The sequence below is a fragment of the Ambystoma mexicanum genome, chromosome 1p (genome assembly GCF_040938575.1).
Source record: "Ambystoma mexicanum isolate Mex_15411 chromosome 1p, UKY_AmexF1_1, whole genome shotgun sequence".
Classification (NCBI taxonomy): Eukaryota; Metazoa; Chordata; class Amphibia; order Caudata; family Ambystomatidae; genus Ambystoma; species Ambystoma mexicanum.
The window spans coordinates 522,891,722-522,916,866 of NC_090921.1; the positions used below are offsets into that span (position 1 = coordinate 522,891,722).

Here is a 25,145-nt window from a genome sequence, read left to right on the forward strand (position 1 = left end):
GATTCAGCCATACACTTTGCGAGTGTGCTTCTACAGCGGCTGACTGCATCCCGGAGGGAGAAGAAAGGGAGGCGTTCCTGAATATCATACAGGACTGTAAAGACGCTATGTGCGAATCCCTCCAGACGGGCATTGATTCGGCTGACAGTATCAGCAGAGCAATGGCGGCAAGTACAACAACCAGGAGATTTGCTTGTTTGAGAAAGTCTGGTTTTGTCCCAGATGTGCAAGCCAGGCTCTTGAACATGCCATTCGATGGCTCTTCTTTGTTCGGGAAGAAGGGGGATGACAGATTAGAGAAACTTCAAAAGCAGCAGCAAAATCCCTAGGCGCTGCAATCCGTCAGACACCTTTTCGTCCCACAGGAACCTCTGCGAGGGGCAAGTCCTTTCGCTTCTACTCCGCATTCGGAAGAGATAGAGGACGACCGGCTCAAAGGGGACAAAGAAGAACTACCCGAGGTGGACGGGGTAGATATTCAAAAGCCGCAGCAACAGCAGGTGCCTCTTTACCATCGGCATCTGCGTCAGCCGCCCCAAAACCACTCTGAGGACTTCCCTCACAAGACACCTGTAGGAGGCAGGTTGACTCAACATCTGGCGGAATGGCAGGCTATCACGTCAGATGCTTGGGCATTGGAAACAGTTGCCCAAGGTTACTGCCTGCCTTTCCTACGCATACCTCAGAGTCATCCACCGGGGATCAGCTCTCAAAAAGCTCCAGATCCGCTCCTCTTGCAGGAAATTTTGGACCTGCTAGAGAAAGGTGCCATAGAACCGGTACCTGTAGCGGAGAGGAACAAGGGCTGGTACTCCCCCCTACTTTCTCATTCCAAAGAAAGACGGAGGACTGAGACCCATCTTGGACTTGCGAGAATTGAACAAATTCCTCAGGAAAGACAAATTCAAGATGGTCACTCTTTCTCAGATCCTCCAGGCCCTTCAGTTCCAGGACTGGTTGGTATCTCTGGACCTTCAGGACGCTTATTTCCATGTGCCTATCCATCTCAAACACAGGAAATACCTGAGGTTCGCAATTGCAACTGTCATTATCAATTTCGAGTGCTGCCATTTGGGCTGACCTCCGCCCCGAGGGTCTTCACCAAGCTGATGTCGGTAGTGGCTGCAAGTCTAAGAGGGAAGAGATTCACGTCTACCCCTACCTGGACGATTGGTTGATCAGGGCTGTATCTTCAGAACAAGCTTGGATCCAGCTAGATCACGTGTGCCACTCCCTTCACAAACTGGGCTTCTCCCTCAATTTAAAGAAGTCACAAATTATACCATCGCAGAGACTCCAGTTCATCGGAGCGATCCTGGACACTTCCCTGGGAAAAGCCTCGTCACCAGAGGTGAGGGCTCAAGATATTCTACAGATGGTTACCAAGTTCCAAAATGCCCAACGTCTCAATGCCTTCGACTTTTTGAGGTTGCTAGGCCTCATGGCATCCTGCATTTTCCTAGTGCCAGAGGCTCGCCTGAGAATGAGATCCCTCCAGTGGGCACTGAGGACTCAGTGGTGACAATTCTCAGGACGAATGACAGATCTTCTTCAGGTTCCCGACATGGTGGCTCGAGACCTTCAGTGGTGGGCCTGTCAGGAGAACATTCTGAAAGGAGAACAGTTTTGCCAACCCTGGCCGGAGATAACAGTAGTCACGGATGCCTCACTAACGGGGTGGGGAGCCCACGCCAACGACTTGACCATCAGCGGTCGTTGGTCTCCATCGGAGTCCAGACTACATATCAACCTGTTAGAGCGGAGAGCCATCAGACTTGCGCTGAAGGCGTTCCTGCCAGCTGTACAAGGGAAAAATGTCCTGATAATGACGGACAACACGGTGGCCATGCATTACCTCAACAAAAGAGGAGGCGTAGGATCACTACCCCTGTGGAGAGAGGCGATGCAGCTCTGGTTTTGGGCAATCCAAGAAGGAATCTCTCTATCGGCAGTTCACCTAGCCGGAGAGAAGAACTTGACAGCGGACGCTCTGAGCAGGCAGAGTACAGTCTCCCATGAGTGGGAACTAGCTCAGGAAGTCCTTCAAGAGATCTTTGCCCTTTGGGGAACCCCTCGGGTGGATCTGTTCGCCAGCAGCGTCAACAGGATCTGCGATCTGTTCTGCTCAAGGGAATTTCCCCCGAGAGGAGCTCTGGGAGACGCGTTCATAGTGGACTGGGAGTTTCCGCTTCTGTATGCGTTCCCACCGGTCCCTGTCATTCCTCAAATGATCAGGAGGTTGAGAAGATTCCAGAGAACCATGATCCTAATTGCCCCGGATTGGGCCAGGAGAATGTGGTACCCAGACCTTCTAGACTTGTCCATCTGCCCTCCAATTCGACTTCCACTCAGAGAGAACCTACTCTCACAGAAGAGAGGTCAGGTTCTCCATCCAGACATCAAAACCCTCAACCTTCACGCTTGGCTTCTGAAAGGCTGAGGTACAAGGATTGGGACCTCCCTGGTGATGTTATGGAGGTGTTGCTTTCGGCAAGGAGGCCAGCAACAAAGTCTTTATACCGCTGCCGTTGGAACAGATTTTGCAGCTGGTGTAGAGAACAGAATATCGACCCCTTTTCATGTGGTACACCAATGGTTTTGTCCTTCCTACTATATTTGGCGAATTCAGGCCTTCAAGTTAGCACCATTAAGGGCTATCTCGCAGCGCTATCCATCTTTAAGCGCACTGCGGAAGAACCATACTATTTCAAGTTACCCTTGGTAATACAGTTTCTAAAGGGGTTAACCAATGTCTATCCCCCAAGACCATTCCAAGTTCCCCTGTGGGATTTAAACTTGGTCCTAACTTTCCTGATGGGCTCACCTTTCGAACCACTCCATTCTTGTTCGTTAAGATTCCTTACCCTGTTTTATTAATAGAACTTACATCTGCTAGAAGGGTGAGCGAATTACAAGCTCTTTCTTGTAAACCCTCTCATACAATCTTTCACAAAGACAAAGTTGTCCTGCAAGTGAAGCCTAATTCCCTCCCAAAGGTGGTTTCTGAATTCCATATCAGTCAGAAGATTACCCTACCATCTTTCTATCCTCCTCCTCATCCGGGGAAAGAGGAAGAGAGGTTACACAGGCTAGACCCTAGAAGGGCTTTAAGTTTTTACATCAGTAGACTAGCCAGGATAAGACAGGCAGACCAGCTGTTTGTAGGTTACACAGGACACAAGCTGGGGTTACCAATAACTAAGCAGACCATTTCCAGATGGATCATTCTGGAATGTTATAAACTGGCAGGGAAAGAGCCCCCTCAAAACCTTAGGGCTCATTCGACCAGAGGTATTGCAGCTTCATCGGCCCTCAAAAGAGGTGTGCCGGTTAAAGACATCTGTGCGGCCGCTACATGGTCGTCTATCCATACCTTTACACGATTTTACAACTTGGATTCCTCCTCCAGTCAAGAGACTAGGTTTGGAAGGGCTGTACTGCACTCTATTCATCAATAGAAGACTGCGTGAAGTCAGTACTCCCTCCTCCAATGATAGAAAACTGCTATGGGAGCCTATCTAAGATAAGGAATACGTCGGAGGACACAATCCCTTCGAAGAACAAGTTACTTCTTACCTTGTAACGTTCTTTCGACGGGATGTTCCTCCGACGTATTCCTTATCGACCCTCCCATCCATCCCCGCAGTTCTACTTCCCTTGTTGTTGCAGCTTACGCTCCTTCAGGGTGATTAGTTTAGTCCAGAAAGAATTATTGTGGGCTACAAAACGGAACTGAGCAACGGACGCTGCGCGCGGCCTTTATAGGCAGGATGACGTCGACGTCGATACGGCGGCTGTCGAGGGACATCGACTCGGAGGACGTCGATGCGCAGCGCCCTCTAGAGAAAAATTTTCCGAGGCCAGCAGAGCTGGAAGGAGATATCTAAGATAAGGAATACGTCGGAGGAACATCCCGTCGAAAGAACGTTACAAGGTAAGAAGTAACTTGTTCATCTATGCTTGATTGCACTGGGAAAATGTATGCGTCACTACTCCTTGAGAAACTGGAGAACTGGCTGCTAAAGCTGAGATATTCAATTGCTTTCAGAGTGGCTTCAGGAAAGGATATTCTACGATACATAACATCACTATCTTAGATATCCTACGGACGAAGGCCATGAAGATTGGTAATCCACCCTTATATGCCTTGTTTGTTGACTTCCGGGCAGCCTTTGATTCGGTCCGGAGAGAAAAGCTATAGGCCAAATTAGAACTACTGGGCTGCCCCAATATACTATTGTACTACCTAAAACTACTTCACGAAGGCAATTCTGTGGCACTTAGGTTAGATAGTCAGGGGAAAATGACAGCTGCATTCCCTAAGAACCGAGGAGTCAAGCAGGGCTGCGTGACAGCTCCGTTCTTCTATAATCTATTCACTTATGACCTTCCGATCATTATAACTGCTGAACACATTGTCCTCCAGCTGTCGGGATGGCCCAATGCCCGGTACTAGCCTATGCCGACGACTTCATAATTATGGACCATACATTTAGCGGGCTCCAAAGATCAGCTATGAAACTATGGGAGTATGCAGAGAGTAACGATCTGGTAATTAACCAGGAGAAAACCCAGTTAATGGTATTCTCTGGCAGAAAGATCGTCCGTCCCCGGCTTACAGTGCATGAAACTGAAATCAAATACACGCAACAATACAGGTATTTAGAGGTCGAAGTGGACGCAAAGAGTGGATATAATTCATGTATTCAATCACGCAAAATCAGGGCGGCTCAAATAACATCTTTGATAAGTCAATTTGCAAATAAAAACTGTGGCTTTAGTTTATGCGGTACCCGTCAACTATATACACAGGTTTTGGCTCCTATGATAGTATATGGCCTAGAAGCATTGCTACTGATGTATTTGAACTGGTTACAAGTGGTTGAAGGGAAATTTTGGCAGAGAATACTAGGCCTTCCTCAATCTATACCAGTGGTGATAATCAGACTTGAGGTGTGATTATCCTCTCTAAAATCTATCGTGCTGAAAAAGAGAACAGAACTGTACTTAAGGATGAGCAATAACCCAGAGAATCAGCTTATGAGAGCTATTTACTGTGAAATATCCAAAGAAGCAACCAATTACTATCTTAAAAATAAAATTGAAACTTACTTGAAGGAAATGTGCTGGTTTATTAGAGGTGATAGATTCAATCATCCTTTAAAAAAAGCTCTGTCAAAAAAGGTTGATCTTTGGGACTGGCTTGAAAATTATGAACATCTTGGGAAACTCCGCAAATACCAATATAGTCATTATATGCTCTATACATTTAAACAAATGCAGAATTACTTGAACCTCTGTCCTTCAAGAAAACTTAGACGATTCATACTTCTACTAAGGATGGATAACCTACCGGTCCTGACAAATAGGAGTATACATAGTGAACGGCCCTCCTTGGAAAGATTCTGTCGTATATGTAAAAATGGAGGGATCAAAGAAACTGCAAAACACCTACTAATAGAGTGTGTAAACATGGTAGATACGTACTTATTATGCTATAGTAATCATGTACATGACTTGGAATCCATCAGAGAACCCATGTTTTGGCCATGTTCCATTAACTCCCAAAGCTTTAAGGTATTAATTGCTATGTACGACGTCTGGCTAAAAATAGAAAGACTCTTGGGCATCTCCATTTGAATTCACCCAACAATACGGATCTCCCCCTCACCCAAGTAGAAAGGGATATCATCTACTGGGCAAAGAGGAATCAAGGAAAGGAGTATGGACCCAAAGTAACTTTGGTTGAAATGATAATGGACATTTGACGCCCCAAGTTAGTAGGCACACTGTATAATGACAAATGTTAAAAACAATACCTAAGGAAGGATGTTAACGTCTTTGCTATTTTGTTGTAGGTGGTTATTCCTATTTGTATTGCCGGACTGTATTTGGGGATCTTAAATTAGGAAGCACTTAGAAATGTGAGCTTTCCATACATTTAATGTTTTTTACCCTAAATTTGTTTGATATTTTACTTTCTTCTTTTTTATTTGCTTTGGTATCTGAATTACTAGTGTTTGATGTGTATTTAAAATAATTTGTAAACGTGTAAAGTTTAATTATAAACTGTATCACATTATTAATAACATTGTAAATCATTTAAAACACAATTCATATGTAGCAAAATACTCAAAATTAAAAATACCAAAGGAAAATGTATTTACAAATACATTCATTATCAGACCGTTAACTACTGCGACACCTCCCTGGAGCAGCCACTTAATATGCACAGAAAAATGTCGGTTAATTTACACAATTCATATCGTGGTACTAACAGACAGGTCTTTCTCAGAAATCTGACTACCGCGAGCTGCAATGAGAAATTACTCCCATATAGCATTTCGTGCCATAGTCTTTCAAGATCCACATTATCCCCATTCACAAATTTTAAGAAGTGGTGTATATGATCACTTTGTAATGCATCAAAGTAAATTAAGAGGTTCTGCAGAGATTCAGACAGCCCAGAGGTACCACAGAACCTACACAATGACGATGTTCCACTCCCCCTTTCCCGTAGGTCTGTGATTTCCCTGGTCAACAGCACATTGCATTTAAAATGCATACATTCATTGCGCCAACCTTTGTCCGGAAACTTAATCAAGTAAGGCTCCATGCTACCCCCAATTTTATAACCCGATACCAAATGCTTGTATAGTTTAGTTCCTGCAACCTTAGCACAGGTGATGTTCCAATCTAGTTGCTCCGCATATTTTTTGCTTTGTTTGGATTGAATATAAGCAACTAACACGTTGCACCAAATAAATGTAGGTACGCTAGGGATTCCCTTGCTAATTCTTTTAAGTATTCTGAGGCACATGTACCTGTTCGTATCCCATTTCCCAACAGATCGTAAATAGTGTCTTTATAGCTCACACTTAACTTCCTAAATAGGCATACTCTGCGCCACATAACCATACTTCTGATAGAACACAGACCCAGCTCGTAACGCAATGCTTCCAGTGGCACACAGTTAGGAAGGCATCTAAACACTGATCTTAATATCTTTGCCTCATATTTATCTAATTCATCAATTGCCCACCTAGGAAATAGTTCCAAACCATAACAGAATTGCGGAATCAATTTGCATTTGTAATAGCGCAAGGTCGGTATTAATGAGAATCTCCCATATTTCATGTCCATTTTTTTTAGGTGAATGATTTGTACCTGCACCTTTGTATCCAAAAATTGCCTATAGTTCTGTTTCCTTTTGGTTCCAAAAATTGTGTAACCCAAATACTGCAGATGTAATTTCACGCACAATTTTTCATGGTTCTGAAACCATACTGGATTGCCCTTTGTAACACTGCAATGAAATCGTAAAATTACAGTTTTCTTTTCATTTATCAGGAGCGAATTTGCAATTGTGTAATCTCTAAATGCGGTTAGCAGGCATTGCAGTCCTCGCCGGGTATGATCAAATAACATAAAATCATCCGCATAGGCAGACCAGGATACCTTTATTCCCTCGACTGTAGGTGGAACAAAAGCAACTGTCTCTAAGACCTAACCAGCATCTGATACATATAGATAAAATATTGTGGGGGCAAAAACACACCCCTGGCGTAAACCATTTGTAGCATTGATCACCTCTGATAGTATTCCCGTGTTACTTAGGCGTACCTGTATTTTGGAACCTTCATGTAAACTATACAAAATTGACAACAGGGAAGGAGGCCATCCCATTCGATGTAGTTTCCCGCAAAGGATACTCCTATCCACCATATCAAAGGCCATAGTTAAGTCTAGGGATGGTACATTAACTGGCACACTGCCTTGTTTCCACGTTTTCCACTGCAGGATGTTCATTAATAGCCCCCCTGCATCAGTGCCCACCTTGTTACTGAAACCAAATTGAAATTTTGATAAGATCTTATTTACCTCTACCCACTCTTGAATATGTTTCAGTACCAGACCTGAAAAAATCTTGGAATCCGCATCCAAGAGTGCAATAGGCCTGTAATTTATCGGAGATGACCTATCACCTTTTTTGTAGATTGGTACTAAATAGGCGATGTGCCATATGTTTGGTATTACATGGACCTTGACTATGTCCTTGAATAGAATTAACAGAATTTTCGCCCAAACATTTGCATTACGCTTAAAAATGATGTTCGCTAATCCATTAGGCCCGGCCGCCCTCGAAGGGGATGCCTTACCTATCAGCAATTTAACATCATTTTTATCGAATGAAAAATCCCATGGGTGGTCTATAACCGAGTTTGGTAAATGATTTGATTTTGGTTCTTAGAGTGAACATAAACCAAACCAAAATGACCCCTCCATTGCTGTTCCAATACTGCGCAAGTTTGCATTTTGGCCTGTTGGATGTTGCGATTGCATATTAGGGCCCAAAAAGATCTAGCAGTGGGATCCCTTAAGGCTGCCAGCATAGCTTCACTATCCCTCTGGTACATCTTTGCTCTATGGGCTTTAATTTGGTTCTTCCATTTATTTTTGTTTTTTTTCCCCAGAGCCTCTCTCTCAATATTGGGTCATTTTTGTCTGCACATATGTCTCAATTCCCTTTGTCTATTATTTTTCAATGTTCTAATTGCAGCGTTATAGGTATGAAGGTGCTTTAACTTCCTTGCATTTATCTTAGGTGCGGGTACTGTCTGCTTAATGGTTGCTTGTACGTAGTGATCAAAATAATCAACACTGTACAATGTTAATTTTTTCCCCAAAACTCGTATAGTCAAAATCTGATAGGGATACGGCATTGAGTCGATCCACATTGTCATTATACCAAGAAATACGCGTTCCAGATTGGTTAACCACATATGTGTCAGAGCGTACCCCATGTTTCACCTCACATTCCATGCCTTTAAATTGTACCTCCAAAATCTTGTGATAACTGCATTTGGTTTCCCTAATGCTCATTGAACTGGCCAAGCCACACGGAGGGAGAGACAAAAAAATGTTATCAATTTTTGATGTGAACTTGCCATTAAACCATGTGGCCTTATCCACCACATCCCCCCACAATTCTGCTGAATTGGTCAAACCCCAATCCGCAAACAATGCGCCCCACGGTTGTCCCTGCATAGTCTTATTTATGTAGTCTCACCCTTTGAGGTAATATTCCGGTCCAAGATTGCGTTTCCCTCCCGTACACACAGGAAATTCGACATTAAAATCGGCCGCCACTATCAGTACCACCTCTGATTGAAGTGAATAAGCGTCTTCTATGGTTGCCCCAAGTAATTCCAGGGAATCAATCAGATGATTTTTTACATTCCAGTAGATGTTAACAACCAGAAAATAAGTAGGATCCGCACAGTTAGTAAGCTTAAGTAGGACAGCAAGATACCAATTTGACAGTCTAAAGATTTTAATTAAAGTGGGTCCCCATTCAACGTGTGCGGCAATTACCAGACCCTCAGAGGGCCTACCCAATTTACCTTGTGTCGCGAGTTCAGAAAACACGATAAAACCATCTAGGACACATGAAGAGGTAAACCAGGTATCCTGCAGACAAAAGAATGTGCATTTGGATAGCATAGTACCGATTTCAGGAGAATTGTTTAAAGACCAATGCCCCCTCGTGTTCCATGACACAAGGGTAAAGGTGCCTAGATTTTTAAGTATTCGGTTTCAAACCCTGTAACTGCAATGGAATCACGTAGTGTCAAAGCTATTCATCTTAAGCTAGAATCATTTGAATCATCATCATTCTGTTTCGGAGGCTTGCTGGTTAACCTTTCTAGCTGTTCCATAACCATACCTTTTACAGCTTGTAGGTCTCGGCCTCCATCGGCATTTTGCATACCTCTGCTATAACTACTAACATCATAGCCAAACCTATAAAAGGTTTCCACCTCCAATAATACAGCTTCGTAGATTGCTCTGGAATGAAAGACTATTTGGACATAGTCTTATCTTTCCGGAGTGACATAATCAATCAATTTAATGTCTCCAGATGAAATACTAAGATTAGGTATCTCATTAAATATGGCCAACATTCTCCTTCTATTCAATGAATAGGGGCCACCTTATGGAAACAAATAGCGTATTAAAACACTAGGAAGTTCCAAAAAATGTGGCTGCTTCAGCTGTATTTGATTGCATGACTGAGGGTTCAGGTAGGAATCTTTGTTTATATGCTGCCTGTATGGTTCATTCTGAGTTACCTTCTCATCTTGTGGGTTTGCTGTTTCAATCTTTCTGCCCATATCTTCGCCCTGTCCGAGGTCAGCTACTTCAGTATTTACATGACTTTCAGACAGTTACTGAGGGTACCTTATCGGGGTCCTCCATCATTACCTTCATCACTCTCTGAGTAGTCCGTTCAAACCTAGATGGTACACCCACAACATCTTCACAATATGGACCCCCATCTCCATTAAGTACTACCTTTCCCCCTTCAAACATTTGTTTCATGACTCTCCAAATCATTCTTTCAGTTGAGGTTAACTCAAGTTCCTTTACATCATCCGTGCCATTATCTATAGTCACAACTTCCTTTCCACCTTCCACAGGAGGCAGTTGATCCCCCCCAAGATTCCTGTTTCTTTCCGAGACATTGGACCCACCCTGGTCCATTAGATTGAGAACTAGTCTCAACTTCCTTTCTACCTTCCGCAGGGGCCAGTTTTTCCCTCCAAGCTTCCCATTCCTCTCCAATACATTGGACCCTCCCTGGTCTATTAGATTGGAAACTAGATTTAGCTCCACATATCTTCGAATAGGATAGTGGTGACAGCTTGCTGTAGTCCGTGGGGAGCATAATAGACTTAAACATAGGGATGTTAGAGTTTGTAACATCCTCCCCATTCACATGCCCCACAGCTTCACCAGCGGAGTTAACAGAAAACCTTGTATCTGCATATGAACTCGTTTCAGGTTGTATATTAGTGTTAGGCAGAATCCTGTACAGTTCCCATGGGGAACACTGCAAAAAGATTAAGACTACAGGAGTAAGCAGTAAACCCAATTGGTAGCAGTCTATACCACCCAGATTTACCTGGTAGCTGTGGCTGAGCAGTCAGACTTCTCTCAAGATGAGTAGGGCAGTATACAGAGGATACACAATAGGGTCAAAAACACAGTGGAGTAAACAAACACTGACCAGAGCTTGGTATCAAAAGTATATAATTATTTATTTAAAATACACTAAGCACTATAAATCAAAGCAAGTTCAAACACAGTCAGATAAAGTATACACACCTCCATTAATAATTATTAGACAAGTTTAGGTTAAAACACCACTAGTTGTAAAAACAGATGCGAGCGCTAAACTTAGATGGCACTCCAATAATTAAGTTAGAGGCAGAGAAAAGGGCAGGTCATGAAAATAAACAGTTCCCAACACTTTTCTAAGACCACAGCAAGTTAGTGAAGGCAGAGTCTACTGTAGAGCCAAAGTTCATAGGCCAGGGCCACTTTAAATGGAACAAGGTGAAATGTGCCCAAGATCACACAGTTTAAAAATGCACTCAAGTCTTTGCGAAAATGTTCAAAAGAGGTTGGTTTGATGCGAAAGATAAAGTTGGAAGGTCTGGGGGCCAACCCAGTTGGAAAGCCAAGGATTTAAGGGTCACCTTTAGCGATCCGAAGAAAGGGAGGCCAGGCGGTACACAGTACCTTTAAAAGTGAGGAAGCTCCAGCGGTGGCAGTTGTTCCTGGCAGCGGGTGCAGTTCATGGTTTCGACCAGGGGGAAGAGAAGATCTCGTCGAGGAGGAAACTTGGAGTCGTTGCACTGCCCAGGGATGAAACCAGCCGCGGAGTTTGTTCGGTTAAAAGGTGCGCTCCTTTTATTTGCGGTCTCAGTGGACTGAAGCTTGGCTATCCGGCCGTCGGGGTGCTTGGCACTGGCAATTCGACCAAGGGACGTCCTGGAAGGCGAATGTCGAACTGGTTGTCCCCACCAGCTCAGAGGGAGAAGACTCTTGCAGCAGAAGATCTTCTCTTATCGTCGGGGAAGTGGTGAGGTCTTTGCAGCAGGGCTCCACTGGTGGTGTCGTCATTGCAGATGGCTCAGCTTCTCCCCTCTTTTGATTTCTTAAATCCTGTGGTGACTTCTGAAGTTCCAGTCCCAAAAGCCCTGCTTTTATGCAGAAAAAAACCCATTCAACAGCCTAGCTGTCACTCGTACATGCAAAGTGGTGAGCCGGGCGGCTCACCACTTGGCCAATCAAGACAGAGTGTTACTTGGGTTGCTAAGGGAACGCAGTCCAGGGTGCCAATTCCCCTACCCGCACATCCTGTGAATCCCAGACAGAGTGGCACCGTTTGGAGGGCTTCTGTGGAGAAGCCCGCCAAAAAAGTGGAACAAAGGGCCCGACCTTGGTTGGAGTTACAGAGAAGGACACGTACGCCATTTTGCGACAGAGTTCTGGCAAAAGACCCAACCAGTGATTTTATATTAATTAAATAAACCAGCAATATCTTTACAATGCACCAAAAAAGTGGTGCGTTTAAAATGAATGGGAAAATCCCATAGGAAATATTCTGGTGGAATATTTCTCGTGGTAACCACTGCCACCAGCCAGAAGAAGGGACTGGACAGTGCCCCCTTGCAAACAGTCTCTTGAGTAATCTAATTAACCCCTTCCAGTACTTCCACAATATGATGGTTTGTACTGGTTCTGTTCACAATTTTGGACTAATAAAGCCAATGGTGCCTTTACATGCCCTGTGAGACAGTAGTCAGTCCTAGGGTATGGAGTCTATGTTTGGGAGTCACTATGACACCCCTGTGTTACTGCACTGAGGGTGCTGTGTAACACATCTACTAAAACAGATGATACCCTATGGAGTAAAAGACCTCATAGCCCATAAGCACATACTAAGTCAAAGACATACTTAAAATCATGCCTAAGAGTGGGAGAAAGAGTGCCACTCTTAGCAGGAGAAAAAAACAAACCCCAAAAATCCAGCAAAGCTGCTGGGGGACTCACTAGGTTTGGGAAATTAGCCTTATGAGAGAATTCTCCCGAACAATTAGCACACACAGGATTAATGTTAATACACTCGTTAGTAGACATAACTTCAATTTGTCTAGGTTTTTCCATCTCCTTCCCCCCTATTTCATTGACCAATTTTTTTTTTGGTAAAGAGGTTTAGGAGGCTAACTTTACTCCGATTGTCACTCTGTGGCTCATTACCCACTTTAGATCTGCCTCCTTGTGTTTTATTCTTTCCTTTTTTTTTCATAGTTTGTAGGACCGCTGGAAAATACCTTGCTGTAGACCCCAGGATTTAACCAACCCGCGAGACAGGCTGGACCACGCATCTGGAATCACGCATTAGCCCAAAAAAAGTTATTCTCCATATAACAGGGATATTTCTCAGTGATTCACGTGAAATCTTGACGACCTTCGGGCACGGAGGAGAATTGAGACAGGTCTCTTTTCAAACAGCAACAGCGCTCCCCTTTTCGGAAACCAAGCCTCCTGGACCACAGCACCTCAGTGTTGCACGGGCACACACATCTTCGCAGGAGGGAGGAAGGAAAAAAGGAAAAAACAATGTTGATTGCTGCAGTCACCCGGGCTCGCCGTTGCAAACACTGCCGAGCTCATACATGCGAGCCCTCTCGTTGCAGGGTGTCTGCGTGCCTTGGGCGTCCTATCTTCAGAGCACAGCCCGGGGACGCGGGTTCCTCCTGGCGGCTCAGTCTGCTCTCTGCTGCCAGTGTTTCTGACAGCGCAGTCCAGGGAGTACAGTTACCTTCAGATTTCCTTCCCTCCATTCATGATTGGTTGTTCCTTTAAACTCGCCGCCAGGTGTTTTGCCTCATATAAGCTGTTGTGTTTCGGGGAAGTTCTTCATTACCTTGCGCCAAATGTACCAAAGCCATGTCAGCAGGTTTTGAGTTTCTATCGATGCATATAACATCAGCCTTTTCTACTCTGATATAGTCACAGAGGGTATTTCTCATAGGGAGTTCTTGAGAGTAATCGGAGTCATCATCCCCTCGAGGGGAGTTACTCCCAGTCAGGTCCTGCTTTCCCTAACCACTAGGGAGTGTTTTTGCTGATCGGGCTCACCTCACCAGTCTCAAAGGGGGTGGCTCCCCTCTGGGGAGAAGAGACATACCCTGGGTTCATCACAGTCCCCACAAGGGATGACAAGTCTTAAGTCTGAGGAGAGAAGAGGGGTGGGAAAAAAAGGAATAGGAAAGCAGATAACGTTTTTGATATACCTCAGCAAGGGTGATTTAGCCAGTAAGAGGTATGTTTGTGATAGTGTTGGTGAATGTGGACCTGCTTGAGGGATGTATGTCAACACTTGAGGGAGATGGTGTTTCTGTTGTGTAAACAATTTGTAGAAGTTGCTTGTCAAACCAATTGGTTTGGTTTTATCCTTGTACCAGATCAAACCCTGGACAGATGGATCTGAGCTGACAGGCCTGTGAGGCATGGGCAGGAGGGAGCCCTGCGCAGGGTGGGCTGTATAACAGATTAATACAATTGAATATCAAACAATCAAGAAAGGAAGGGAATTATTGTAAAATAGGTAAGACCTCCCACAGAAGGGGAACGCTTGGGTTTTTGTAGATTAGTGAAATTGGCCCATACCAAGGGTACCTCTTACTCTGGTAATACTCCAGTCTATGCAGATCTGGCGTGGTTGTATTTTCCTAATGTCAGGCATGCTCTAACAATGTACCGGCTTATAGAGAGCATGGTAGTTCCTGACTCCACATCAGCTGATACCAGCTATGCGCCTGCTAAGACAGTTCCCTAATGGATTGTATTTTTTTCCCTTAGTGACCAGAACAGCAATGCAACATTACCCTCCCTCTGTCACATCTAAACCCACTGAGATAGCAAAATGGAAGATATGAAATACAAAGAAGCTTACAACGCCATAAAAAATTATTGCAACAGGATCAACCGTTTTGTAACAGCCTGTGCTATTGTGTAACTTGGGCTTAGAGTTGGAGGATGCTGCCCGTAAGAGCTCCTTTAACCTATGCTGCATAATATATTGATTGCAGGAGAACTGAATAGCATATTTAGTATTCAGCCAAATACTGAATATCCCTGGCCAGAAAAACCTTTTGGGTGATTTTGTAGATAGTTTTCTCTGTCCCTTGGTAACCCTCTCCCACCTGGTTCTGTGCACCTTCCCATACTGTTAATCTAAACTTGTTTGGAACCAGGAGCTGTCACCATAGCTCTGTACCTTTCATATCGAGGATACGATCATACAAACCGTCCACCTTCAGAATCCAGGGTCACTTCCCTAGACCCTCGTTCCCTTAATTGGAGAAATATGATTTGGGTTTTCACTCTTATGCTGTCAACACTCAGATTCGTCAGAGACTGATAAGTCTGCTGAGTCCTTACACAACATAATTCAATGCATCTCGGAGGTGGGGTATTGAATGTGACATAACCAACTTTAACTGAACCCAAGTAAAACAGAGCTAATCTTACTTGGACCTAAACCTATTTTAGCAGACAAGTCCAAATGCCCTCTGCCAACTGTGAAGAATCATACAGATTCCTCACTGAAAACCTACCTAAAGTCTCCTTCCAGGTGGCATGGGGAAGGGAGACACTTCCTGATCCCAACCCTGGGGGTGGTGTACTGCAGGAGGATCACCTGGGAGGAGACAAGGGTCCAGGGTGGTGAGGAGATTTTGTGGAAGGAGACACAGTATTTTTCCTCTGACAGGAAGATTATTCCCAATGTACCTAAAGAGGTCCTGTCTCTTTTCCATTTTAATGTCTCTAAATCCTCTATAAAATCTAGGGTTATGCTCCCTAAGGTTATAAAATCAGAGCAAACTCTACCAAAGAAAGATCATTTTTGGTTTTACAAACTAAATATCTTCCTCAGTCCCAAGGGTACTATGTAAAGGAGTATGGAAATGTTGTCTTCACTAAACCATCTTTCTTTGTAATAGCTAATTCTGGAGAAGGGTGTGGGTCCCCAGTGAGCCAGAAGCAGTAGAAAGAGTAGAGGAAGTCAGGGAAGTAGTGCAACCTGCAAAACCAGTGTCTGTGAAGCCGGTGATTGAAGTACAGCGTTCTAGTACACTGCATGAGCCTTGCGGGTAACTGTAGCCAACTCCTACTTGTGTATTATTCTATAGCGAGTGAAAGCTGTTAGTTGAATGCCAAAGTCTGCCGAACAATGGAATTGTAGCCCTTGTGTATCCGGTGAAAGATCTAACACTGTGTGAGAAGCTAAAGCCATTGAACACCATTGTTGAAATGTTTAAAGACTGTAACTTTATAATGGAGTAATCACATGTCCCTAATTAAAAAGAGGGAACGATTTTCTACACCATTACTCTATACCTAACCTTAATAATATACGAGTTACAAATTATAGAGTCTGAGAACTACATCAAGAGGATGTTGCGTGTGCCTAATTGTAATTCCTCAAAGAAGTGAGAACTTTCTCCTGTGCTGTTACGTGGGGATACAATTCTCTCATTATTTTTAAACCATGAAATCTACTTTAAAGAGAGGTCACTTGTGCCCAATTGTGTTTCCATCTGAAAGACTGAATCTGACACTGTATCTAGAAGAGACATTCTTTTAATTTCTACGAAGTAACGAGTTTAAACTATTGAAAAGAAGAACAAACATTAACCGAGCCAAGAGGCAAACCATGTTCTGTTAATAGTAACACCTGCCTTTCTAAATGTTAAAGAGCTATTCTGATGGACTGTGAAGCTGTTAACAATCAAGTGGCATAAAAGACATGTGGGCAAGTATTACCAGAAGCTAAGAGAAGGGCATCATGGCTTCTGGGTAATTAGGTCCGATGAAAGGCAGAAAGGTGTGAGTAAGCTGTGGAAGGGGAACTACTTGCTTGTAAAGAAGCCTTTTGAAATAGATATAAGTGAAGCCAAAGATTGTGGAAACCAGAGAGGAGGAAGTCTGATGGGCAGAAGCAGGTTATTAATTTGGCAAGAAGATAGAAGAGGCAAAGAGGCTGCCCCTTTTAAGAGAGTCATTAAAAGGAAGAGTGGAGGGAGTCCACAGTCCCAGGGGAGTCTGTAAAATCAAAATGGCCTATGCTAACAAAAACCTTATGCCTGCCCTATATCTTGTACCAAAAGTGTAAAAAGGAGAAATGTATGCAAAGGAAAAATCAGTGTCCAAAGAATAGAAGTAGTTGAACCAGCACTCCTCCTCACGTTAAACCTCAGAGTAAGGCTGTCCTTGTAGGTGGGATGATACACTCTGGATCGATTTCTGACACTCTAAGCAGTCCAAACTGTGGATTGAGGCCAGCCTGGCCTTCCACGTTGAAGTATCTTTCTTGACTTTCAAAATTGTATTCCAATGTAAAGATCACACAGGTCCCCCTGTGGCAGGCTCAGAACTTGCAGCACACAGATCACGTAGGTCCCCCTCTGTCGGACTCAGACCTCACATGTCACAGTTCCCCAAGCTTATTGTACTTTCGGGTCTCCCTCAATCCCCTTTCGGATGTTGAAGACTTTCGAATGCGTGTGGCTCTCTTTACAGACCCCCGCAGGACCACTTTGACTTAAAGTTCACGTTTACTCTCGCTTAATTCACTTTTGCCATTTGTTCGCTTTATAGCTTTAAACAATGTTTCGTGGGGACTGGGTCCTCGGACGTATTCCATATCTATGACAGTAATCACCACAGCTATGCTGCTTCGGAGAATTTTCGTCTCCTGCGTCGATGCGCCGTCCTCGAGGACATCCTCCAACGGCCAACGTCACCCGATGTGATAAGTAGGAAGCACGACGCCCGTAGCCTCAGTCCCGTTTTTTCCGCGAACGTGTTCGCTTCGTGAATCTCGGTACGCCTCGACTCTTTGGAGTTTCTGTTGTTCATCTCGGTTCTTATAACCTGTTTGTTTGTGAAGTTATTCTTCGTGAACATGTCTACCTCGTCTTCCACAACCTGTCCAGGCTTTAAGAAGTGCGGGGACTGTGGGTCCAAGATGTCTGTCACGGACTCGCACGTCGCCTGCCTCTGGTGCCTCGTGGAGGCCCATGACACGGATGACTGTCGACTGCCAGTCGCTCACGTCCAAAGCCTTGCGGGGGCGCAAAAAGAAGTTATCGGTAGGTAAGGTGTCCAAGCCCCGGAAGTCGAGGTCTGCGGGGCTTTTGACGGACGACTTGAGGGGCGACTCTCGACCAGGCATGCCGAGAACGATTCTCGTCCAGTGGGTCTCAGTCCCGGAGTCGGTCTCGCCACTCCTCTGCCTCTTCGAGGCACTCCCGGAAGCGCTGTCATCGGTCGCCTTCCGCGTCCTCATCCGAGGACTCTGCCCGTCGGCGGGTCGCTTACCCCACCAAGCATGCGACACCGGAGGAATGGGCTTCCTTCGGGAAGAAACTGTTGCCGATTCTCGAATCGCAGGGCACTGGTCCGCCCGCGCCTCCAAGTGGGGTCGGTCGTCATCAGCCGAGAGACGCCGCTCGCACGCCTTCAGGCTCGGGTGGTCGTCACGATTCACGGGAATGGTCCCGCTCGGACAAGGGGAATCGTTCTCGGCATGCCCGGTCCATGGACCTCGACGCGCTCGAGACGCGTGAACCTGTGAAGTCTTCGAAAAAAGACATCGACGTCTGTGGCGCCGAGGTCGTCGACGGACTCTCTCGAGGCTCCGCCTCCGAAGAAGTCATCGACGCCTTCGGCGCCCAGGATGTCGAGGGACACGCTCGGGGCTCTGCCTTCGAGGCCTGTGTCGATGCTGTCGGTGCCGTGTCTGTCGTCGACGCCGATTCTCTCGACACCAGTGCCGATTCACTCCACGCCCTCGATGCCTTTCGGGGCTTGTCGACCGGGGTACCCCATGGCTCAGGGGAACCACCTAGAAAGGCTCTGGCCAAGGTCAAGAATGGCTTTGGCTCCAGTTCTGTGCCTTCTTACCACCATCTGGAGTTCATTTCAGAGGTGGATGAGGGCTCTGATGATGGCATGGTGCCTGACCAGATTCTCCCGGGCCATAGCCAGTTTGAGGACCTAAGGCAGTCCCTGCATGATGCTAGTGGGCTGGACACCTCTCCGGAGGTGGGGTTTTGTAGGCCTGAGCCTGGCACTCATGCCGATTCTTCATACCGGCGACTTATGTCACGGGTCACCGAGTACTTAGGATGGTCTGCTCCCCCAGGGGAGTTTGTTCAGGATGACCATACAGATATCCTCGACATTGGTCCACCAACTGACCCGGTACTGCCATTCCATATGGCTCTGCAAAGAAGGGTGGCAGTGGCTTGAACTGCTCAGGAGAGTCTCCCGCAGTGAGCAAGTCTTTGCCGCGAAAATACCGCCCAGCCAGTAGTGACCCCTGCTATTTGTCCAAGCACCCTACTCCAGCGAGTTTGGTGGTGGAGGCGGCTACGGCCCCGGCAAATCAGGCGTCGTATCCTACCATCCCTCCTGATGGGGACGACAAGCGATTTGACGGCTGGGCGAAGAAAGTGTTTTCTGCAGGGGGTATGGCGCTTCAGGCGACCAACTCCATTTGTGCCTTGTCTCGTTTCACGCACTCTCTGTGGAACTGTGTTTCCTTGGCGGCTGAACATATTCCCGAAGGGGACGAACGGGATGGTTTCCTTGCTATGGTTCAGGATGGCAAGGATGCTATGTGTGAGGCCGTTCAGTCGGGTTTGGACATGGCAGATTGCGTCAGCCGGTCCATGGCAGCGAGCACCGTGATACGCAGGTTTGCGTGGTTGCGGAAGTCGGGGTTTGCTCCTGATGTGCAGGCCCGGCTCCTCAACATGCCCTTTGACGGGGAACATCTTTTTGGCAGCAAGGCTGACGAGAGCCTTGAGAGGTTGCAGACCTCCAAAGCTGCAGCAAAGTCGTTTGGCGCTGCAGTTCGACAACCTCTGCCTTTTCGTCCTAGAGGACAGCAATGGAGGGGAGGTTCCTTTCGTTATTACTCATCCTTTGGTAAAGCGAGGGGAGCTGCCAGTCAATGGGGCCACCGTAGGAGTGCCAGGGTTGGAAAACAAGGTACTCGAGGTGCCAAGGCTGCTCGGGCTGTTGCCTCTTTGCCCTCGGGCAACGCCGCAGCCGCTTCAGCTCAGTCATGAGGCCATGTCCCATGGTTCGCTGGTTGGGGGACGGCTGGCGCAGCATCTTGCAGAGTGGCGCGCCATTACTTCAGATGTGTGGGTTCTGGAGATCATAAACCACGGCTACTGTCTTCCTTTCCGACAGAGGGCTCAAGCCAATCCACCGGGGAATCTCTCTTTGCAGAGTCCGGATCCGCTCCTTGCGCAGGAAATTCAATCCCTGCTGGAGAAAGGCACCATAGAACTGGTGCCTGTAGCGGAGAGGAACAAGGGACGGTATTCCCCTTATTTTTTGATTTCCAAGAAAGACGGGGGATTGAGACCCATCATGGACTTGCGCGGTTTGAACAAACTCCTCAGGAAGGACAAGTTCAAGATGGTTACTCTTTCTCAAGTCCTCCAGGCCCTTCAACTTCAGGACTGGTTGGTGTCTCTCGACCTCAAGGACGCTTTTTTTCATGTGCCGATCCATCCGAAGAAGTACCTGAGGTTTGCGGTTGGCGACGCGCACTTTCAGTTTCGGGTCCTGCCGTTCGGATTGACCTCCGCCCGAGGGTCTTCACCAAGCTCATGGTTGTTGTGGTAGCGCACCTCAGGAAAGGGGGGATTCACGTCTACCCCTCCCGAGCAAGTCCTGGATCATCTGCCAGTCACCTGCCACTCCCTCCACAAGCTGGGCTTCTCCCTCAACTTAAAGAAGTCACATTTGACACCAACTCAGAGGCTCCAGTACATCGGAGCAGTGCTTGACACGTCCTTGGGGCTGTGTTTTCATCCCCAGGTGAGGGCTCATCACATTCAGCAGATGGTGCACAAGTTTCAACTTGCCCAGACCCTCCCAGCGTTTGAGTTCTTGAGACTGCTCGGCCTCATGGCATCCTGCATTCTTCTGATGCCAGAGGCCAGGTTGCGGATGAGATCTTTGCAGTGGGCACTCAAGCTCCAGTGGTCTCAGTCCTCTGGCAGGATATCGGACCCTGTTCAGGTGCCGTCTTCGGTCGCCCGGGACCTTCTGTGGTGGGCCGACAAAGGCAATCTGATGAGGGGGGGGCTCCATTTTGGCTGCCCTGGCCAGAGGTGATGATCGTGACGGACGCATCCCTCACGGGATGGGGAGCTCATGCCAACGAGTTGACAGTCAGCGGTCGTTGGTCTCTATCGGAGTCCAGACTCCATATCAATCTGTTGGAGCTGAGGGCCGTCAGGCTAGCCCTGAAGGCTTTTCTGCCGACTGTGCGAGGAAAGAATGTCCTGATCCTGACGGACAACACGGTGGCCATGCACTACCTCAACAAAAAGGGGGGGGACAGGGTCACTTCCTCTGTGCAGGGAGGCGATGCAGCTCTGGTTCTGGGCAATCCAGCAGGAAGTTTCGATCTCGGCAGTTCATCTGGCAGGAGACGAAAACAAGACGGCGGACTCTCTGAGCAGGCAGAGCGCGATCTCTCACAAGTGGGAGTTGGCTCAGGAGATTCTCCTGGAGATCTTTGTCCTTTGGGGGGACCCCTCAAGTGGATCTCTTCGCCTCCAGAGTCAACCGGAAGTGCGAGAGGTTCTGCTTGCGGGAATTTCCTCCAAACGAAGCATTAGGAGACGCGTTCGTGGTGGAGTTCATTCCCGCTGCTGTACGTGTTTCCTCCAGTCCCTGTCATCCCGCAAGTACTGCAGAGATTACGGAGGTTCGGTTCCCGGATGATCCTCATCGCTCCGGCGTAGGCTCGGAGGACGTGGTACCCGGACCTTCTCGACTTGTCCATCTGCCCTCCACGTCGTCTTCCCTACCAAGACGATCTGCTCTCACTGGAGGGGGGTCAGGTTCTCCATCCAGAGGTCAGGTCCCTCAACCTTCACGCTTGGTTTCTGAAAGGTTGAGGTATAAGGATTGGGACCTCCATGAACACGTGATGGAGGTGTTGCTTTCAGCCAGAAGGCCCGCAACAAAAAGCCCCTGTACCGTTGCCAATGGAGGAAGTTCTGCGACTGGTGCAGGGTTAAGAATGTGGATCCTTTTGCATGTGAAAATCCCATGGTTCTGTATTTTTTGCTTTATTTGGCCCACAGGGGCCTTCAAGTGTGTACCATTAAAGGTTACCTGGCGGCGCTGTCCATATTTAAGCGCTCGTCTGAAGAGTGTTCCTATTTTAAAATTCCTTTAATTTCTCAGTTTCTGAAGGGGCTCACTAATGTGTTCCCTCCGTCACCTTTCCAGGTGCCGGGTTGGGATTTGAACCTTGTTCTCAAGTTTCTGATGGGTGCTCCGTTTGAGCCTTGCATTCATGCCCTTTGAGACTGTTAAAACGGTATTTTTAGTTGTGGTCGCTTCCGCTCGCAGAGTGAGTGAGTTACAGGCACTTTCAGTTAAGCCACCCTTCACTGTGTTTCATAAGGACAGGGTTGTCCTTGGAGTTCGTCCTTCTTTTCTTCCGAAGGTGGTGTTGGAATTTCATTTAGGCCAGAAGGTTGTTCTTCCGGCATTTTATCCTCCTCCACATCCTGGTAAGGAAGAGGAGAGGCTTCACAGGCTTGATCCTAGGAGAGCGTTTAGCTTTTATATTTCACGCATGTCCCGGGTCAGAGTGGACGAGCAACTCTTTATTGGTTACGCTGGTAAGCGTTTGGGACTGGCTGTGATGAAACGGACTTTGTCTCGCTGGATTATTTTGGCTATCTCTGAGTGTTACCGCTTGGCGGGTAAGGACCCACTGGTCGACTTACGGGCCCATTCTACCAGGGGTATGGCTGCCTCTACTGCCCTGCAGAGGGGTGTTCCTATTTGAAACATCTGTGATGCAGCCACCTGGGCTTCGGTACATACTTTTGTACGTCACTATTGGCAAGGCGGTCCTTTACTCCGCAATTTGATTGGGCATGCTAAATTTCTGTTTTAAAAATTGTTTTCCCACCTACTTGCATTGGTACTGCTTTGGGAGTCTGTCATAGATATGGAATACGTCGGAGGACCCAATCCCCTCGAAGGACAAGTTACTCTCTTACCTGGTAACGTTCTTTCGATGGGATGGTCCGACGACGTATTCCATATCGCTCCCTCCCTACCTTCCCCGCTACAGAATTTCTTATGCGATTGCAGCTTACGTTTCCGCAAGGCTTTGTGTGTCAGACTGGCAGAAGACTGGTTGCACACGTTCTGAGAAAAAACTATAACTGAGGCTACTGGCGTCATGCGTCCTTCTTATCACTCATCATTGGTTGACGTCGGCCGTCGGAGGAGGTCCTCGAGGACGGCTCATCGACACAGGACCGAGACGCCGAAAATTTTCCAAAACAGCAGAGCTGTGGTGATAACTGTCATAGATATGAAATACGTCGTCAGACCATCAAATCGAAAGAACGTTACCAGGTAAGAGAGTAACTTGTTCACCTTGCACCAAGACTTTCAAATGGGCTACTTCCTTTCGCCGGATCACTCCGTTACTTAGTATTGCTGATCTCGCAGCTGCCTTTTACTTCAGAGTTCATTCACAGGTTTGTCTTTCTTCGCGTCTCACCCATGTGCGTGCAGCCTTCACTTGTGAAATAATGTTGGTACTTCATTCGCTTTAATACACGCCAGTCTCTCAGGTCGCTTGCCAACTCACCCGCTGTGTGCACTTCTTTCTTGTTTTGCTATTTACAATTCACAAGTCAAGGTTAGTACCACAGGCTTGGCCTCGCCCCCCACAACCCTGCCGTTCACCCGGGAGGGTAGCTGCGTTCTTGAAACACAATGCAATCTTCACTTTTTGGATCTGGCCACTTGTCTTTCGCGGGCTGTGGGAGGCAACAACCTCCAGTAGGGAACCTTTGGGGTTTTAGGACTGCTGCTCTCGTCCTTTGGTCCAGTGCTCTGCTCCCGCAGGTGTGCCTTTGTTCCGGAAGTTCTGCTCATACTCGTGTTCCGCCTTGCTTTGAGTGTGTCTTTAGGTGTTGCCTTTTATTCGTGTGAGGAGAGCTAACTGGTATCAGGTGTATGCACTTAGTGTAAAGTGCCTTTCTTTGCATGAACTGATTTGCGGGAGATGTCCATTACGATGTGAGAGAGTTAGTATGGTTACTCTGTCACCCTCTTCCTTGGCCCAGTGTTTGTGTTAAAGGGGGAGGAAGGGAGTTGGGACTTCGGAAATCCTACTCACCCCCACTCCCTCAAGACCCAGGCACCCAGGTGATCCTCCCGCAATGGTCCATCCCCAGGGTCTGTATCCAAAGGCGATGGTTGTGCCCTGGCTACCTGGGAGAGAGATCCCTGGGGACTAGCGGTGGGACACCCTCTGGGTTCTCACACTGGACAGATGTGTTGGGCAGAGTCTGCCCAGAATAGATTGCCCCCGCCAGTTTGAATGATGCAGATTCTTTCCAATGGTGGGCTGGGGGGCACTCCATCTCGAATCCTGGATAAAAGAGGAACTCCTGCAGCCATTCTTTAGGTCGTTGTTGGAGCCAAGACTCCTCCGAAGAGGAGCATACTCCTGAAGCCACACAACCCATCATTGGAAGCCAGCCAGCAGCACTTTCTTTAACCAAACCAGCAAAGCCCTGCTCCTTTGGTGACCTCAAGAAGGCCTTTATTGGTGCTTCAACCACTGCACCGTTGGGAGCAACCAGTCTCGAACCCTGCTTGAAGATCCTGTGGACTGACAACCTTCCTCGTGGGCTGCTTCACTGCATCAATCGCTGTTCCAAATTGAGCATTGTGTCTCTGAAGAACCTCCACTTATGATACAAGAAGCATTTCTGTGAAGTTGCGTCTCTTGAACACGAAGGCTAGCCTTGCAAGATCCATTTATTTGTTTCCGCAATGAGGGTTGCCCGGATCCTTTTCTTTAGAGTGGCCATCGCTTATCGCCACCTGCATTGTGTCCTCGGCGTCCAATGAGGTCAGCACCAGAGTGGTGCTCCTTTCTTCAGATCAATAAAGGTGCCCATTGTACAGAACAGATCCATCAGAGCCTGTAACCACGAACTAGCTGGACCCAAAACCGGAAGCCAAAAGTGACCTTAGCACCCGGGACCCCTGGGCTTTCTTCAACGGAATCTAGGCACTAGAATAGGAGGCCCAGCAATTTCAGGTGGTCCATGAGTGAATAGAGTTACGGAGGGAGAGTAAACATACCTGTTCCTACCGGCCCTTCCTCCCTACGGTTTAACAAGCATGAAGTCCTTACCCTT

At 46.9% G+C, this 25,145-nt stretch overlaps 1 protein-coding gene across 4 annotated transcripts in view; it reads left to right on the forward strand.

The window, feature by feature from the left end:
- ZFR2 (zinc finger RNA binding protein 2) overlaps positions 1 to 25,145 on the forward strand; it is a 2,121,586-nt gene that overhangs the window by 1,008,178 nt on the left and 1,088,263 nt on the right. The gene's annotated exons all lie outside the window — the stretch shown is intronic.